This window comes from Piliocolobus tephrosceles, chromosome 2, assembly GCF_002776525.5.
Source record: "Piliocolobus tephrosceles isolate RC106 chromosome 2, ASM277652v3, whole genome shotgun sequence".
Lineage (NCBI taxonomy): Eukaryota > Metazoa > Chordata > Mammalia > Primates > Cercopithecidae > Piliocolobus > Piliocolobus tephrosceles.
Window position 1 is genome coordinate 120,690,216 of NC_045435.1, and position 19,888 is coordinate 120,710,103.

The following is a 19,888-nucleotide window of genomic DNA, read 5'->3' on the forward strand; positions in this document are numbered from 1 at the left end:
AACTTTGTTTTTAGTGTAAGAGAATTTCAATTGCCTGCCTTTAATATAATCTGTATTTGTAACATATAGGGCAGATATGTAGACCTTAACTTCAGTATTCTACCTGTATTTATTTCATTTTCTTCTCATGTTCAAGGCAGGCTATTATTTTCATTCTTTTCTCTTGTTCAGGCATTTTGTCATATCTCTATTTTCTTACTTTGAGGTGATTGGTGTTTTTAGGATTTTTATTTCTAAATGCAAAGAGCAATTGTGTTGGGGAAGACTAGTTTTTAAGAGAAAGAGTTAGCAAGAGAAAGTTCTATAAATTCATGGATGCTGTGATACTCACAGATATTCTTCAGAAATAAGATTTATTGTTCAGTCCTCTACTATCATCACTCTTTAGGAATTATTTCAGTTGAAGAGAGTCATCTGACTCAGGGTCGTAGCATCTCCATACTATTTTTGGAACTCTTCACATGGTTTTATGAGGTTCCTTTAAGATCACTTGATTTGTCTCTTTGTCCATTCATTTTGTCTTCCTCTCCGTTCTAGAGGAATTAATTCAAGCACACTTCAAAATATAACTACCGCATGCAAAACTTCATTTTACACTCTGCTTTCAGGGGAAACCAACTTGGAAATGTTAACACAGCGTTTTTGTCAGAAAGAAAACACTTAGATGAGATTTTGAACTGAATTAAATACCTCCCATCTGGAAATGAAGATTCCATAACCATGGTGTGGAGCAGAGAGCTCCTGACCCAAGGTAGCAGTGCAATTGTTAACATGCTCTCCTGTGATAAACTGGGATGATATAATTGCTGGAGATATGCAAACTGCGTATTGCATCAGTCTTTGGAGAACTATAGGCGAAATAATAATATTGAGTACAGTAGAATTGCTCAGTTTAATTACTTTGGGAAAAATAACAAAAAACAGAGCAATTAATTGGTAACTAATGCTAACCGTAACGGTAAAAGCCAAGTCTCCTTATTATTGTGCAAAGAAGATCTCATCTTCTACATTGGGTAGGAAGAGAAAGAGGAGGACCAGGTCCATACTTAATTGTCAGAATATTTGACCTCTAAAGAAAGTCCCATGGTTGAATATTCACACAGAAACTCTGGGAGATTGGGCAGAAACACTGGTGGAATGGCTTCTAGAAATATCAAAATGTAATAACACATACAGACTGCAGTAAGCAAAATAATGTCCACTAAAGATATTCTAAGCTCCTAAACCTTTGGTACATTTGGCTGTATAGAAAAGGGGAATTAATGTTTCTGACAAGATTAAGATTGTTAATAAGTTGACCTCTAAGAGGTTATCCTAAATTACCTTGGTAGGCATAATGTAATCACAAGAGACCTTAAAAGTGAAAAAAGAAAAGCAACAAGAAGATTTCTTAAAATGCTTCCAGTTCAAGTCAGAATTAAGGTGAATATTAGGTCCCACCAGTTTTACAGAGCTGTAGATGTTTTGCTGTTGTTCTTTCAAAAAAGAAGAATCTACAATAAACATGTTCATTTGAGAAAAATAATGTGTTTGTTAACTTTTTATAGCCATTCCCAAATTACTTTAAACTTTGTATGTTGTTCAAGAACAGAGTATATCCTGGTTAGGATGTGTTCATAGCTGATGCATCTCTAAAAAATTTTTCATGAAGGCGGCTAGCTTCTGAACATCTTCAATAGTGACAGCATTGCACAGAGAGTCCCTGATACCTCCCACAGACCTATGCCCTTTCAAGGACAACATACTGAGTTCAAGAGCTTTATCAATAAATCGTTTTTTCTAAAGCATCATTTCCTTTGGCATTGCCTATGCGGAATGGAATATTAATCTTGCTTCTATTTCGGGACTCCACTGGACACACGTAGAATCCTTAGGAATTATCAGTAATCTCATAAATCATTTGGGATTTGATGGAGCTAAGCTGCTCCATGGTCGCGGTACCTCCATGGTTTTTAATCCACTCCAGGACCATGACGTAGATGCTGAAACATGGAGGCGTGTTGTACAAGGAGCTGTTTCCAGCTTCCGCTTTGCATTCCAGGACCGAGGGGCACTCTCGGAGGGCAAATCCCAGTAGGTCATCATGGACAATCACCACGGTGACCCCAGCAGAGCCAACATTCTTCTGAGCACCAGCAAAATGCCTTTGCTGCTACTTTTTCTAGTTAGATTTCAAACTTGCCGGTGGACTTAATAATGCAAGTTGCAATTAATTATTTCTGGAGTCATAACACACAGCATAGAGGATAGGTGGGGCCCTCTAGGTGCTGAATCTAGACATCTATGGGGTCTCCTGGGTTCAGCGGTTGTTGATTCAAGGTCAACATTGACCATTGGAGGAGTGGTTTAAGAGGAGTTAAGGCAAAGGGCAAACTGTAGATCGATCTTTATACTGTTATTACAAGAGAAGTGACATACTTTATATATGTTTATATTAGCCAGGTCTGTTTTTAATACCATATACTTTATATTTCCATATATTTATATTTATAATAATACTGTTATCACTGATACATGTAGACACTTTTAGAATTTATTAAATCCTTGACCTTGTGCATTATTCCATTAGCAACAGTTGCACCCCATCCCCAGTCTTCCCCTTCCTCTTTTTAAGCTGTTTTATGAAAAAGGTCTAGAAGTTCTTGATGCATTTTTACCATTCTTTCCATAGGTAGAAAAGAAAGGTGATTGGTTGGTTGTTTTTCCGTTATGCCATTAAATTAAACATTAAACATTTCTGTTAAATTACCTTATCCTTTGTTCTCTTGACTATTTTCTTTGTAATGTTTGATGACAAGAGTGATACTTTGCTGAAAAGTCTTTCCCCTCTTGTCTATCTATTGTCAGTATTTTATGTTGAATATGTAAAGAACATTAAAGTCCTAAAACATCTGAAAAAAAAAAAGTGAAAGAAGAAAGAACCACATAGATGGCAGCATCGGAATTTGGGCAATGGTGCCTCTGGGTTATGAGCCAAGAAATGCAAGCTTGCTCTTGAAGTTGGAAAATGCAAGAAAACGTATTTTACTAGAGCCTGCAGAAGAACATAACCTTGCCAACAACCTGATTTTAGCCCAGTGAGACCCTTTTCAGACTTCTGACCTCTAGAACTGTAAGATAAATTTGCGTTGTTTTAAGACCCTAAAATATGGGTAACTTGTTATAGTAGCAGTAGGAAACTGATACACTTACTGAGATGCCAAGATGGCTGTGGCAGATGTGGCAGAAGGAATTAAAAGGCAGCAATTTGCTTGCAACTATATTCTGTGTAAGATATCAGGAGTTTGGTTTGAGACTATTGCAATAAAGTGAATATCAAAATAAGGCAAGTCACAAAGAGCATTTTAATTTTTAAATGCATATAAAACTTATGTTGAGTAGATACACATGGACACAAAGATAGAAACAGCAGACACTTGGATTCCTATAGTTGGGAGGTTATGGGAAATTGAGTGTTGAAAAACTACCTATTGGGTACAATGATAACTATCTGGGTGATGGGTATACTAGAAGGATGAACTTCACCACTATACCAGTATATTCATGTAACAAACCTGCACATGTATTCTCTGACCCTAAAATTTAAAAAAAGAAAATAAAAGGTTAGGTTTATACCACACTGTAGTCTAACTGTGAAATAACATTGTGTGTAAATTATGTACATATCTTAATTAAACATATTTCATTGCTAAAAGATGCTAACAATAATCTGAGTCTTCAGCATATTCTAATATTTTTGATGCTGACTGATGAGGGTGATGGTGCTGAAAGTTGAAGTGGTTGTGGCAATTTCTTAAAATAAAATAATGATATTTACAAAACTGGTTTACTCTTCCATTCATAAAAGCTTTCTCTGTAACATATGATACTATTTGACAGCACTTTACCCACAGTGGAATTTTCCATAATTAAAGTCAGTCCTCTCCAATCTGCTTTATCAACTCATTTGACTTAATAATATTTTTAATTCTTTGTTGTTGTTTCAGTAATGTTCACAGCATTTTTACCAGGAGTATATTCCATCTCAATAGATCACAATCTTTGCTTATCTGTGAGAAGTAACTTCTCATGAGTTCAACTTTTATCATGAAATAGAAAAAACTTTAGCCATATATTCAGGCTCTGCTTTTAGTACTAATTATCTTGCTATTTTCACCACATCTGCAGATATTTTCTCCACTTGAACTGCTCAGTTATTCATGAGGATTGGAATCAACTTCGTCCAAACTCATGTTAATGTGGATATTTTGATGTCCTCCTATGAATGAATCACCAAAGTTATTAATGGCTCCTACAAAGGTGAATCCTTCCAGAAGGTTTTCAGTTTCCTTTGTCCACATTCATTGAAGTAATCGTTTATTAAATAATAAGATTTAAAAGTGGAAATTACTCCTCAATTAAAGTGCTGCACAATGGATATTGTGTTAGCAGGCATGAAACAATATTAATCTCCTTGTGCTTCTCCATTAGAGCTCTTGGGTGATGATCCACATTGTTAATAAATAAGTACTCTTTTAAAAGGAATCTAATCTAAAGGAGTAATAAGACTCAACAGTGGGCTTAAAATATTCAGTAAACCATGCTGTAAATAAATTAAACATCATCCAGGCTTTGTTGTTCCATTTAAAGAGCAGAGGCAGAGTAGATTTATCAGAATTCTCAAGTGCCCTAGACTTTTAAGAAAGGTAAATGAGCATTGGTTTTAACTTCAAGTCACCAGCTATATTACCCTGAAGCAAGAGTTAGCCTCTCTCTTTGATGCTTTGAAGATAGGTATTGACTTCTTCTTAGCTATGAAAGCCCAAGATGGCATCTTCTTCCAATAAAAGGCTAATTCATTTACATTAAAAACCTGTTGCCTTGTGTAGCCACCTTTATTAATTATCTTAGCTAGATTTTCTGGATAACTTGTTGCAGCTTCCATATCAGGACTTGCTGCTTAACCTTGAATTTTATGTGATGGAGATTGCTTCTTCCCTTCCACCATGTGAGCCAACCTCTGTTTTCTTCAAAGGTTTCTTTTGGCAGCTTCTTTACATTTCTCTGCTGTCATAGAATTTAAGAGAGTGCTGGAGAGGATGTGGAGAAATAGGAACACTTTTACACTGTTGGTGGGATTGTAAGCTAGTTCAACCATTATGGAAAACAGTATGGTGATTCCTCAAGGATCTAGAACTAGAAGTATCATGTGACTCAGCCATCCCATTACTGGGTATATACACAAAGGATTATAAATCATACTGCTATAAAGACACATGCACATGTATGTTTATTGCGGCACTATTCACAATAGCAAAGACTTGGAATCAACCCAAATGTCCATCAGTGACAGACTGGATTAAGAAAATGTGGCACATATACACTGTGGAATACTATGCAGCCATAATAAAGGATGAGTTTGTGTCCTTTGTAGGGACATGGATGCAGCTGGAAACCATCATTCTCAGCAAACTATCACAAGAACAGAAAACCAAACAAAGCATGTTCTCACTCATAGGTGGGAACTGAACAATGAGATCACTCGGACTCGGGAAGGGGAACATCACACACCGGGGCCTATCATGGGGAGGTAGGAGGGGGAAGGGATTGCATTGGGAGTTACACCTGATGTAAATGACGAGTTGATGGGTGCTGACGAGTTGATGGGTGCAGCACACAAACATGGCACAAGTATACATATGTAACAAACCTGCGCATTATGCACATGTACCCTAGAACTTAAAATATAATAATAATAATAATAAATAAAAAATAAAAATAAAAAAAGAAGCATCCCTGAAAGAAAGATGTAGAGTTTGTAAACATAAAACTCAAGTGCCCAAAACCATAAAATAATCTAATATTGTGAAAAAAAAAAAAAGAATTTAAGAGAGTGAGGGACTTGCTCTGGATTAAGTTTTGGCTTAAGTGAATATTGTAGCTAATTTGATCTTCCATTCATACCACTACACTTTTTACCATAACAGTAATAAGATTGTTTTTCTTTCTTATCATTAATATGTTCACTGGAGTAACACATGTAATTTCCTTCAAGAATGTTTCCTTTGTATTCACAACTTAGCTAGCTGGCAATAAAAGGCCTATGGCCTATCTCATGGTTATATACTGAGAAAACGGACAACATAAAATCTTTTCAAAACCATTAGACAAGGGCTTGAGCTAATATTGATAGCGTTCAAGCTGTCATTGTGACTTCTCAGTCAGAGCGGAGACAACTGTGGATGAGTAGAGTCTGGCCTGGGTCCTCATGGTGGATCCAAAGCTTCTAAGGCCACAATCCAATGGTCATTTCCTTGGTTGCTAAATGTATAGTTGGAACTAACATACTTGATACTTCCACAATTCCTACATTTGCTCTTTGGCCTGTGTGGGGTGAGAGCTGTCTTAGTGTGAAAGGACAACTGAAAGTTTTTTAAACTGTTCTTGTATTATATAAGATAGTAAATATAAAAATATCACAAACTGAAATGGGTGGCAGAAATAAGTGCTATTTTTAAATACCTAAACTAAAGAATACAAGTGAAGTGTCCTCATTTTATCATCTGTTAATTCACCAGCCTGGCCTGTGCAAAGACCAGCTGAATTCAAGGATGATAGCAGACTCCTTTAATCTCAAGCAAGTAATAAACTGAACTCAGCTGTAGTTGTTCTGCCAGATGATAGATAATCTATAGAACAGATTAACATAGGCTAACATACAGAATATGAGCCATTGACCTGGTAAATATGTTTGTTATCACCTTTGTCCAAAAACAGTTTGCTTTGACTTAGATTAAAAGCAGTTTGCATTCACGTGAAAAGGTCAATGGTATACAATTATAGCCTTCACTCAGGGTCATGATAACTCTTCTTTCCTTTGTTATAATCTAGAGACCTAGAACCACTGGACGTTTTGCAGATGTGTCACTATATCAATTGCATTAAACTAATAATCCCAGATGAGAAAGAAATGCTAGTACATTAATGGCCTTTGTGGAAACATGCCCTTCAAGGCACGTGCATGCCTTATATCAGAGAGCATAAGAAAGCTGCACAATGCCTAGTAGGTCTATCTGGGTTCTGAAGGCAGCAGCATACTCTATACTAGGAATACTGTTTGGATCAGACAGGATGAATACCAGCTTTAAATGGAGTCTAGCGGTTGCATAGCATGAGCAGGTTATGGTACAAAATACCCAGCTACTTAGAGCAATATGATGCAATATGACCCTATGGTATTAGAGCATCAATAAAGGAATTCCAATGAATCCCACTAGAGTTCTGGAATGGAACTGCATTATGTATATCAGAGAATTACAAAACTTTCAGAAAACTATTGGCATTCTCCTGGATCTTGGTAAATACAGAGAGTCTAACCATGGTATAACAAATGACCATGTGGCCAGAGCTGCCCATAATGAGCTGGTTAATGTCAGATCCACCAAGTCACAGGTCATGTAGACCGGCAACAGTTGAATAACCCATTGTAAGATAGCAGTGGTATATCTTGGATATCACCTAAGAAGTACCAGAGGGCATAAGAAAGCTATATGTGCAGGTAGTCCAGGAAAATCACATCAATCACCTCTGTAGTTAATCTCTGAGGGTGCTCACATTTATGCCACAGGGAGGCTCCCTATGACCAGTTAATAGAAGAGGAAGAATTCATAGCTTGGTTCATAAATGTGTTGGTTTAGTGCATGGGGTGGCTTTGAAATACTATGGCAAGAATAAATTTTCCCAAAGGGGAAATCCTTGGATATTTTGACTAGTCATTCACTTCGAATAGAAACAAAACTTGAATTTAGAATAGTCATTGAATCACAATGCTATTCCTATTAAACTACCATAAACATTCTTTACATAAATAGAAAAAAAAAAAACTCTGTTTTGAAATGTGTTTATTTATTTATTTTTTGAGATGGGGTCTCACTCTGTCACCCAGCCTGGAGTACAGTGGTGCAATCTCGGTTCACTGCAACCTCTACCCCCCAGGTTCAAGAGATTCTCCTGTCTCAGGCTCCCAAGTAGCTGGTATTACAGGACAAAAGAGAGCCCAAATACCCAAGGCAATGCAATCCTAAGCAAAAAGTACAAAGCTGGAGGCATCATGCTACCAGGCTTCAAACTATACTACAAGGATATAGTAACCAAAACAGCATGGAACCAGTACAAAAACAGACACATGAACCAATGGAAGAATAGAGAACCCAGAAATAAGACCACACACCTACAACTATCTGATCTTTGACAAACTTGATGAAAACAAACAGTGGGGAAAGGATTTCCTATTCAATAAATGGTGCTGGTATAACTGGCTCGCCATATGTGTAAGATTAAAACTGGACCCCTTATTTTTGGTAGATGCAAAAATTAACTGAAGATGAATTAAAGAGTTAAATGTAAAACCAAAAACTATAAAAACTCTGGTAGGCAACCTAGGCAATATCATTCAGGGTGTAGGCGTGGGCCAAGATATCATGAAAAAGATACCAAAAGCAATTGCAACAAAAGCAAAAGTTGACAAATGGGGTCCAATTAAACTAAAGAGCTTCTACACACACAAAAAAATCAACAAAGTAAACAGACAAGCTAGAAAATGAGATAATTTTTTTTTTGCAATCCATTCTTCTGACAAAGGTCTAATTTCCAGCATCTATAAGGAACTTAAATAAATTTAAAGAATAAACAAATAACCCCATTAAAAAGTGGACAAAGGACATGAAGAGACACTTTTCAGAAGAAGACATATATACGGCCAACAAACATATGAAAAAAGCTCAACATCATTGATCATTAGAGAAATGCAAATCAAAACCACAATGAGGCTGAGTGCTGTGGCTCATGCTGTAATCCCAGCAGTTTGAGAGGCCAAGGTGGGTAGATTACGTGAGGTCAGGAGTTTGAGACCAGTCTGGCCAACATAGTGAGAGCCCATCTCCGCTAAAAATACAAAAATTATCCAGGCATGGTGGTACATGACTGTAGTTCCAGTTATTCAGGAGGCTGAGGCAGGAGAATCACTTGAACCTGGGAGGTGGAGGTTGCCTTGAGCCAAGATCATGCCACTGCACTCCAACCTGGGCAACAGAGCAAGACTCCATCTAAAAAAAAGAAAAAAGAAAAATGAGGTTTCATCTCACACCAGTCAGAATGGCTGTTATTGAAAAGTCAAAAGACAACGAATCATATGCTGGTGAGGTTTTTGGAACTGTTTTACACTGTTGGTTGCACTGTAAACTAGTTTAGCCATTGTGGAAGACAGTATGCCAATTTCTCAAAGACCTAAAACAGAAATATCATTTGACCCAGCAATCCCATTACTGGGTATAAAACCAAAGGAGTATAACTCATTCTGTTATAAAGACACAGGCACATACATGTTCATTGCTGAACTATTCACAATAACAAAGACAGGGAATCAACCTAAATGCCCATCAATGATAGGCTGGATAAAAAAAAAAAAAAAAAAATGTGGTACATATACACCATGAAATACTATGCAGCCATAAAAAAGAATGAGATCATGTCCTTTGATGAAACATGGGTGGACCTGGAAGCCACTATCCTTAGCGAACTAATGTAGAAATAAAAACCAGATACCACATATTATCACCTATAAGTGGGAGCTAAATGATGAGAACCCATGGACACATAGAGGGGAACAACACACACTGGAGCCTTTAAGAAGATGGATGGTGGGAGGAGGGAGAGGATCAGGAAAAATAACTAATGGGTGCTAGGCTTAATACCTGAGTGATGAAATAATCAGTAGAGCAAACCCCCATGACACAAGTTTACCTATGTAACAAACCTGCACTTGTACCCCGAACTTAAAATAAAAGTGAAAAAAAAAAAAAAAAGAAATAATATACACCAAATCATGAGCAGTGATGAATGTTTTGGCTGGTTGGTCAAGTCCTGGAAGGAGAGTTTGTAAGACTGAAGGAAGGTGATCTCTAGTAGAGACATATGGATGGACTTGTATTTCTTGTTTGCAATAACTCAGAATTTAAGAGGGATGGGTAGTGGAATATAATACCATAATGGGAAAAATATATACATTTTAATGGTGGTAATTTATCAAGAGGAGGGAGTATTTACTTCTTATTTAGAAGAAGAATAGTTTTTTGGGGGAAAGGACTGAAGGTCGTGAAGTCAGCATTCTTTTTTGTAGCTGTATCAGCTATATCATCAGCATGTAGAATATGCCTGGCATACAACAGGTACTTAATAAATACTTGTTAAAATACTTGTTGAGTAACATAAACATGCCAAATATATCACCAAGAGGGAAGTATATAGAATAAAATTATGTAAAATTTCAAAAAAAAAAGTAATAATGTTCAATTGATGATTAAAATGATGGGTTACTGGCAGTTTGTAATTGAGTCAACTTAAAGAAGTTAAGTTATTAATGTCACCAAGATTCTATTTATTTAATTTATTTTGTAAAATGTAATTATGGATTATATTCACCTCATTTTTTTAATATAAATATGTGATTGCATCTAAATGTATCTAAGCCTGCTAGTGTTGATTTAGTAAATGCTTAAGAAAATTTAACCATTTCATAAAGTTATTCATGAAATTGTTGCAAATAAATTGTAATTTATACATAAAAAAATCAGTGTCTCAGTGTTTATTCTGATATTTGCCAATACATAACAGTATGCTTTCACTCAGCAGGAAAAAGATACATCAAATGACTGTCTCTATTTAAATATTAAGTGAAAACTGGGAGGATGAAGAGCTAATTTCATAGTCAGTTGATTGTATTTTTTCACTTTAATATATGCTTATTGCTTATTGCCTCTGGTACACTTGAGCATGTAAATCTGTTCATTATATTTGCACACTGATTCAAGAGCTAAAAGACAGATGACAGAGATTTAGACAAAGTGAGTGAAAAGCCAAATTCTCCTCGTGCTGATGTATGCTTTTACTCACATAAATACCAAATTCATTAGCTGAAGTGAGGCTGGGAGGATCTTTATTAATATTTACATCTGTTGTTGCAGATGTAGATAAAATGTCTTTCTTTTTTTTAATTTTAGAAAAAGACTAGTAAATGACGTACTTTAAAAAAATCTTCATTTTGAAATACTTTTCTGCATTTCTCTACATTTTTATATTCACGGTTAACTATATATATATTTAAATATACAAATTACTATATGCCACAGTTTTTAAAAGCATTTCAACAGTTAATATAAGAAAGGAAACAGTGAAGTTTTTGTTTAAAATACAAAAGAATCAATTCATATCGATCTGAGTAATTTCACGTTTTTGAAAAATAATTTGTTTACTTTACTTGACTAAGACAAAGACTTATTCTCTTCGTTCAGTTCTCCAACTTTTTCTTCATTAAAAAATTTCACAAATTAAAAAAAATAGGAATGTCTATATGTTCATTTTATGATGAGTTGTCTTAAGCCAGTGTGTGAAGATGTTACAACCATCGGTATTTTTAAAAGGACTCTGATTGTGTACACTTGAATTTCCTGATTTCATATCATTCCTAGGTTTTAGAATAATGTGTAAGTCATTTAAGATTTCTTATTAAATTATTAATACACATACAAGCTCAAAAATATTATGAATGTTAATAGTCAGCAAATTCTTAAAATAAACATTAATACAGCAATTTCTAATTAGTAAATCATTTATTTTTATAGAAAATATTTTTGCTATGCATTTAAAATGCAGCCTATAAGGATGGAGAAGGAGAAATAATTTTCATTCCAGTTGATTCGGCAACTCTTAAAAGAGTCAGCATGTCTGAGAATTTGTTTCTCCTGCAGCCAACCTCTGCTGATAATCTTTTACTTGACAGCATTTCTAACAAGCCAATTCTTTCCAAATGTGTGTTCTGCTTAAATGCTAGTCATACTCTGCAGCCAGGATATTATGAAAGGTTCCTTTTTAGCATGTCTCTACCTACAATGAGAATGTTTGTTTTATTTTTAATTCAGTTTTAAATTTGTGAAAGTTGAATATGCTCTCCCCCTGAAAGATTGCCATTGTCCAAAATTTCAGTTACTTTGAACAAGCAACTATTTAAAAAATGAAAATATTAATGAGAATTAAAATTAAAATGCAAATAGCTTAATCTTTCTTTGCTACTTTAAATTAAGTTTAGAATTTGATCAGGGGGAAAAAAAGCAGAAGAAAATAAAGGTGTTAGCTTCAAAGCAGAGTTCATAAAGCAGACAGTCCTTGGGGGCTGAAGGTGAAATGATAGCATGAGTTCATTATAATGGATTGTTCCGCAAAGAGATGGAACTAATAGGCATCACCAAAAAGGATGACCCTGTAATGTGCATGTTTAAGATGACGTAATAGGATAAAATTTGAAGGCCACAGATCAATTGCTCAGAAACTCAGTAAGAGTAACTTTACAATTTGAAATAAGAAAGTTTAGAAAGCATTTAAATAATTCTATTAAAATAATAAATTACATGTCCTTTTATCCTAAAATTTTTATTTCTATTTCACACGTTTTTTATTTCCCAAAGTAGTTTGATTAATAAAATATCATGCTTTTATATATGAGCAACTATGACAGTACAGTATGGGATAAACAGATACAATCAAGTAAATTTTTTCTTTAAGTTGTTGTTAAAAATGAAAGTAATCCATGAATTAATACAGGTTTTCAGTGTAAGTTTTTATACTGTATGGTCGGCATATGAATAGCTATGAATCTTAAATAAACTGATGCTTTGTATTGAAAAGCCAAACACACACACACACACACACGCACACACAAAGTATTTTAAACTTCTATTTTGATTATATTGTCCCTAATCTAGTCTCAGGGAAGCAAGAGCTTGCCATTAAGGAACCTCTGTATATCAATGTGGTTTTCCTGCTCATTTTGACTTCTGCTGGGCAGCAGTAGGGCGAGACCTGCAAAGAAATGAAAAGGATGGAAGAGTTGAATGTGTGAGGTTTTTTTTAGCTGATCAGACTACTCTTCTATAGTCTTCATTATTCCATTGTCTGTCCCCAATTTTTCTTTCCCCTAAATTAAACCTCTCAATTTACTATTGATGCAGCATTTCTTAGAATTTGTTCTATAGAATCATAGTTTTATGAGATATTATTTAGAAAACAAAAAATGCTAGGATAAAGTAACTTTCAGAAAGAGAGAGAGTGCAAAACAAACTTAAGCAGATTTCTTTACCACAAGTTTGTTTAGAGGATTTCTTATTCCAATGTATGTTATAAAACTCCATAAAAGGGATATTATATGTGGGATGTTTTCCATATTTATCTGATGACTAGTAGGTTTGTATGAATACCTAAACACTTTAGACCAGGAGTTTGGCAAAGGAAGAGCACAAGCAATGTGAGAGTCAATAATTCTTTTTTTTTTTTTTTTTTTTTTTATTTTTTATTTCTGAGATGGAGTCTCGCTCTGTTGCCCAGGCTGGAGTGCAGTGGCACGATCTCAGCTCACTGTAACCTCTGCCTCCCAGGTTCAAGTGATTCTCCTGCCTCTGCCTCCATGAGCTCACACCTGTAATCCCAGCAACTTGGGAGGCCGAGGCGGGCAGACCACCTGAGATCAGGAGTTTGAGACTAGCCTGGCCAACATGGTTAAACCCCGTCTCCATTAAAAATACAAAAATCAGCCAGTTATAGTGACTCTTTCCTGTAATTCCAGCTACTCAGGAGAGTCAACATTCTGAACAGTCACCCAAGAACAAATGAAAGTATATTAAAGTATATTTAAGATATAAAGAATGATTATGAAGACACAAAAGGAGCGCCCCTAATTTCAGTTGCTGTATCATTCAAATTAGGGATGGACAGTGACTGATTTAAGGGTAACATTAACTCCAATCTTGCCCTAGAAGAACTAAATACTCTCCTTACCCCATTGCCATAGTCTTCCAGTTGTTAAATTGGAAAAATAGAACAAGATGAAATAGCTACTCACTTCCAAAAATAAGGAAAACATAATGTTGAAGGGCTAACATCCTTGCAATATAGGGCAAAATGAGACATATAAAGGTATTTAATTCACTGGTTTTCTATTTACAGACTTCCAGGATGTTTGATAGCATACTCATCCTCAGGACACCTACAAGGGAACTGCTGAGGCAAGAGTAATCCAATATCCCATCTTAATATGCTGTTAGAATGATAAAGTGTCTACTGAAAATATGTGAAGATGGGGAGGCAGTTGAGACTCATAATAAAAATTTGGTGAACATTGCTCTGCTGGAGAGGATGGAACAATTCATATGACATAACTGAGACAAAAATCAAGTTACCATCCCCTCCCATTAGATGGAATAATTTTTAAAATAAGTATTTCTAACAGAGATTTTTAAGAAAAATCCCTAAAGTATTTTTCAAAATATTAGGCTTGCAAATTGAATTTTGGAAAGAGTTCATACATCAGAGAAACTAATGCTGCAACTGATTATACTTACTTGTACCTACTTGCCCTGGCAATATGTAAGTGGGACAGAGGAAGAGGGAGAAAAGGAATCTAAAAAAGGTTAACAAAATAATTATTATTGGAAGTAAGTAGAAACATTTAGGTCCATGATAAAACAACCACTATAATCTGCCACCTAACATGGGAGCACTGCCAAACTCTAAGACCGTGGATTCCTTTGAAGAGATGCAGAGAAAGTAAGTAAATAGATCCTTGATAGGTGAAAACATAAGCAAAGAGCCAGATGCCAGTCTGTGAGCCCACTTGGGAGCTTGATAGGCCAGAAGCTTGAAATGACCAAAAGACCTAGGGAAGACTCTGGAGCGTCAGTGAGCATTAGAAGAAGCAAAAGCAATGATGGTAATACCCAGGAACCAAAGGCTAGCACACTATTATTTTTTCCTGGACTAGTTAAGTCTCAATATTCTTGTCAATCTCAAATAAGGAAGGGATATATATTAAGAGGTTAAAGAATAAGACACTTGTAACACAATGGAGGCAAACCTTTCTTCCTATTGTTTTGAAAATGAAAGAAAAATAAAGAGGATATGATTGTTAATGAGAATAAAAAGGCATACAATTTTTCTAAAGTACTCATTTTAACCCATTTTACTTAAAAGATGTTTATATATTGAAGGCTTGTCTGTTAAAATGAAATAGAATATTTTATTAATAATATTCTATAGTAATTTGTAGTAAAATAAAGGCGAATGATTTTTAAATCTATAACATTCTAAAGGGGATTTTGTGAACCTTATGCTCCATAAAATGCATACTTTGGAACTAACTCACTTCAGTCTAATACATTGACCCTTCTTGTTTCAAATCACGGTAAAATTTTAAGCTATCCTAAGCTTAATATCTATAGCCACGTCTTTCAAAAAGTATCTACTATTTGCATATATTAATCATTGATATTTAAGTACTGCTGTTGGATTCCTTCTCAATTATAACATATGAAATTAATTAGCTTCTGTGTTTATATTTTAACATTTGCATAGCTTTAACAGAGAGAATCATTAACTTATGTTTTTAATATTTAAAAAAGTGTTATGACTATGTCTTGTTCCAAAATAAGAAAGCAGTGAGGTTACAATATCTGTCACTTCATTGATTATCAAGCATTATTTAAGTTGTCTTTCTAGCCAGATGTTCTTGTCCTCCTTCCTAATTCCATGTGACTGTTTTCTGAATTATCAAAGATTATATTTACTCTAACCAAATCATATAATTAGATCTAAGGCTTTTTAAATTTTATATCCTTCATTAAACAGTTTTTGAATGTTTATATTCAAGCATTGCATAGTTTATTGATGGAAGGGGTGAAATAAAACTCTCTGACTTTGTGGTCTAGTAGAGGACAGTCACAAATAATTAAATGATCTATCATGTAAGTTGAAAAAATATACAAAAATGAGTTAAAACAACAATATGACTGTTGACTATTTAAAAAAAAATAGCAACTAATCTTAACAGAGTATTTCATAAAAGCATAACAATTTCCTGAATGACTTCTAAGGCCAATTTGTATTGTAATAGCTGGGAAAAGAAAGGGAAGAAGGAAGGACTATCAGGTAGTGGTAAAAATATGAGTAGGTAATGGAAGTTAAAACAAAAAAAGTAGATGGATTGGTTGAGGAATGGATACAATTTCTATATTACTGGTACGCAGGATGCCTGGGAAAAATTTTGACGTGAGACTGACAAAATCAGACCATAGAAGACACTGGCTGTTTCACTAAAGAATTTTACTTGAACAACTCTAAAGGATTTTGAGGAGAGTAACTGAAATCAGAGAGACCAGTTCAAAGCTGAGAAATGTCAAGAATTCATGAAGTTTGGCCTGGCATGGTGACTCATGTCTGTACTTCCAGCCCTTTGGGAGACTGAGGAGGGTGAGTCACTTGAGGCCAGGAGTTTGAGACCAGCCTGGGCAATAAGGTGAAGTCCAATCACCACTAAAAACACAAAAATTAGCCAGTCATGGTGGCACATGCCTGTGGTCCCAGCTACTTGGGAAAACTTATGAAGTCCCTATTGAGGAAAAAAAAAATGATTAAAATTATTGAAGATCTCTACTTAAAGTAATTCAAAGGATGATGAAGCTATTAAATACGAAGAAGGACCCAAGAGAAGTATCAATTTTTGAGAGTCAACAAAATTTGATTTTGAATACACTGGATATATAAAGTTGTCTGAAGACCCATGGCTCATGTTCAGCCAAACCTGATATATAAGTTTGAAATCTACTGAGTCAGAGATAGCATTTACAACTGATGCATACTCATGTTATCCAAAACTGTGGGACTAGATTAATCCAAGAAAAGTGATCAGAGAGAAACTTGGAAAAGATCTAGCGCATATTGTTAAGCAATGAGTTCCTTAGGGTTAGAAGAAAGTGAGTCTGGCATGGGGATTGAAAATATGCAGTTAGACCTGCAGATGATCAAAAGAAAATGGACTTAGGGAAGCCAAAGACAGAGAGACTTTGAGGAGGAAGGGCGTAGTATAAGAAAGAAAGTGGATAAATAGGCATGGCAACTGACCTCCAGCAGATTTTGCAAGATGAGAGCAAGCTACAGATTTCAAAGGATAAGGAGAAGATGATAAAGAGGAAGAATAATATTATGAGGTTCTTAGTAATGAAAGGTATAAAAGAAATAAGATAACTCCTAGGGAGATCACAAACCAGAGAAAATGTCTTCAGAATGAAAAAAAAAAAAAAAAGCACAAACATGCTTAAAAATCAAACTGAAGAAGCTAGTTGTGAGGAAAAGATAATTCAAATTGTTGTAATTGTTTCAGCCCTCTACTCCCTCTTTGCCAGGTAATCTTACATGTTTTATACATGTAAGTCAATCCTCACAATAATCTGTAATGTGGGTAAAATCATTCCTGTGGTCAAGCACAGGGAACAGAGTCTTAGAAAGTTTAAGAAGGTTTCGTAGTATGAGCAACAGAACCAGGAATCACATCAGTGCTATCTGAATCCAGAACCCATGTTCTTTTTATTACTCCATGTTGATTCATCAAGATTGATTCTGTAAAGCAATAGGTAAAAAATATTTGAAGACAGGTACAAGGTCTCCAGGTAAGTGAAATGCTGTTCTTTCCTTCAGTAACTAGTTGAAATCTTTTTCTTACCATAATTATTTCATATTTTTTCAGCCTCCTTCTGTAGCTAATATGCTATATCCTCATTCTGCAAGTTTAAATGTAATTATCAGTCATTTTAGTCTGAATTGTATTAGGTAGTGAAGGTCTTTCTAAAAATGTTCCTTAGTACTTAACTCTGCATCTGAGGCAGCTCATGTAGAGAACACCTATCCTCTCTAGGTGCTATAGTCATAGAACTCATTTCCTATTTTTCTTTACCTGACCACTTTCACACCATCTTCCAGCACACCAACAGATAAAGTAGGATTTACAGTTCATAATATAACACAATATTTGTAATATAATATGATATTTCACATACAAAAACATATGATATAGTAATCCTACTTTATTAATTATTGTTCTGTCTGATGTGTGTTCATCACATTGTATTTTACTCATTACACAGTTGTGTCAATCATACCAAGGAATTCATGACAAAAAGGTAGCAAGGAGATAATCTACTTTTTAATAGAAAATGAATTAAAATATAAGCTGACTGTTAAATGGTCAACTGTGTTTTGAAGTGAGTACTGCAATGAAATAAGTAGTATCTATCCATTACCAAAGCGATTCCTTCAAAGTAGAACAGGAGGACGATTAAAATTCTGTTGATAGAATACTTATTCATAGTCATTACTCAACAACAGACACTTTGTGACCTCATAAAAATGCTAACACCTATTTTTTTATTCATATGTAACCCCAGAAAAAATTAAACTGGCCCCGATCATAATTTATATGGGCAATACAATCCCTTACTTATACTTTAATGCCATTTCATCAAAGAACTTTCATATTTGTCACTAAATGACATACTAAAATTCACAAAAAGCTCATATCTAAGTTTGACTCTTCACTTAAGGGTGCAGTTATTTGATATAACTGACCCACAAAATACAAAGACAAATAGAAATCTCCAAATAATGTATTATGTTAGTTTTCACTAAGGATAATGTATTACCTAGAATTTATTCATAAAGTGTTCTAAGTTAAATTTGAAGCCAAGTTGTATTATTTTTCTTTTTCTTTCTTTTTGTTAAAGCAAATAATGCACAAACCACATTCTGATAACTTTGCTTTGCAGTAATTTTCTGGGTCCCGCATTGTCTAATGAATAATTACATGATTCAGTTTGGTTTGGTAGGAAGAATAATGCCCTCACTCCTCCCAAATATGTGCATAATTTAATTTCCAGAACCTGTGAATAGCTGCTTTATAAGACAAATGTGACTTTAAAAATGTGATTAAAGATCTCAAGATAGGTAGATTATCGTGGATTATGTAATCACAGGAATCCTTAAATACAGAAAAGGGAGGCAAGACAGTCAAAGTTAGAATCTGACCTCCAGAGTTAGAAGATAATAAATTCATGTTGTCTTAAGCAATCATGGTTATAATAATTTGTCACACTTCCATACAGAAGCCCCTCTTCTCAAACCAATTAAAAGTCTTCTAAATGAATGCCTTAAAAAGTGCCCTACCTAAAGCCAGGAAACCTGTAGACAAATGGAGCTTACATTGTTCCCAAAGGCTTTCTTTGTACTTGGAGGTACAAGGCATATTGGGAGTGAACATATTTTGTGATACATTTATTTAATAGATCCTGTTAGTCCAAGGCTACCCATCTCATTATTATATGTGCATATATGGCAAAAACAGATTATCACTGACAAAAATAAATAGCCCTTCCTATAAATAAATAAATAACTCATCCTGTAGCTTTCATATTTGTAAATCAGAAAACTTTGTTGTTAAAAATATTGCATTTAGGAAACAATTGTATTAAATATTTATTATGTCCTTTCATAGTCTCAAGAAGTGTAGGGATAAGAAAGCTTTTCCTGAACATTCAGTGGACCAAAATCAGGGACTCCCACAGGTGGTTATAAAATTGCATATTTCTGATCCCCACCTAAAAATACTAAATCAGAAAGCATTGTTGCTGTGATTCCTTTCATCTGGTATTTTGCCTCAGGGATTTTTGTACATAATATAATTTGAGAGGTAAGCAAACTACTTAAGAGAATATACATTGCTTGCAATTATTTCCCCTTCTGCCCCTACCCAAGCTCAATGTTATAGAGTCATTGATTGAATGCATGTGTTATTTCCCATTAACTCTCTCTTTCTCCTCAGTGTAAATATCAGTTGGCTTTGTGTCCCCACCCAAATCTCATAGATCCCATAATTCCTACATGTGTGGGAGGGACCACACCTGTGGCAGAAGATTGAATCATGGGGGCAGGTCTTTGCCCATGCTCTTCTCATAATAGTAAATAAGTCTCTCAAGATGTC

The 19,888-nt window shown here is 34.9% G+C and overlaps 1 pseudogene; it reads right to left on the bottom strand.

Moving 5' to 3' along the window:
- Window positions 1–1,614: 1,614 nt before the first annotated feature.
- LOC111543520 lies at window positions 1,615–18,227 on the bottom strand (annotated as a pseudogene).
- Between the last annotated feature and the right edge of the window lie 1,661 nt (window positions 18,228–19,888).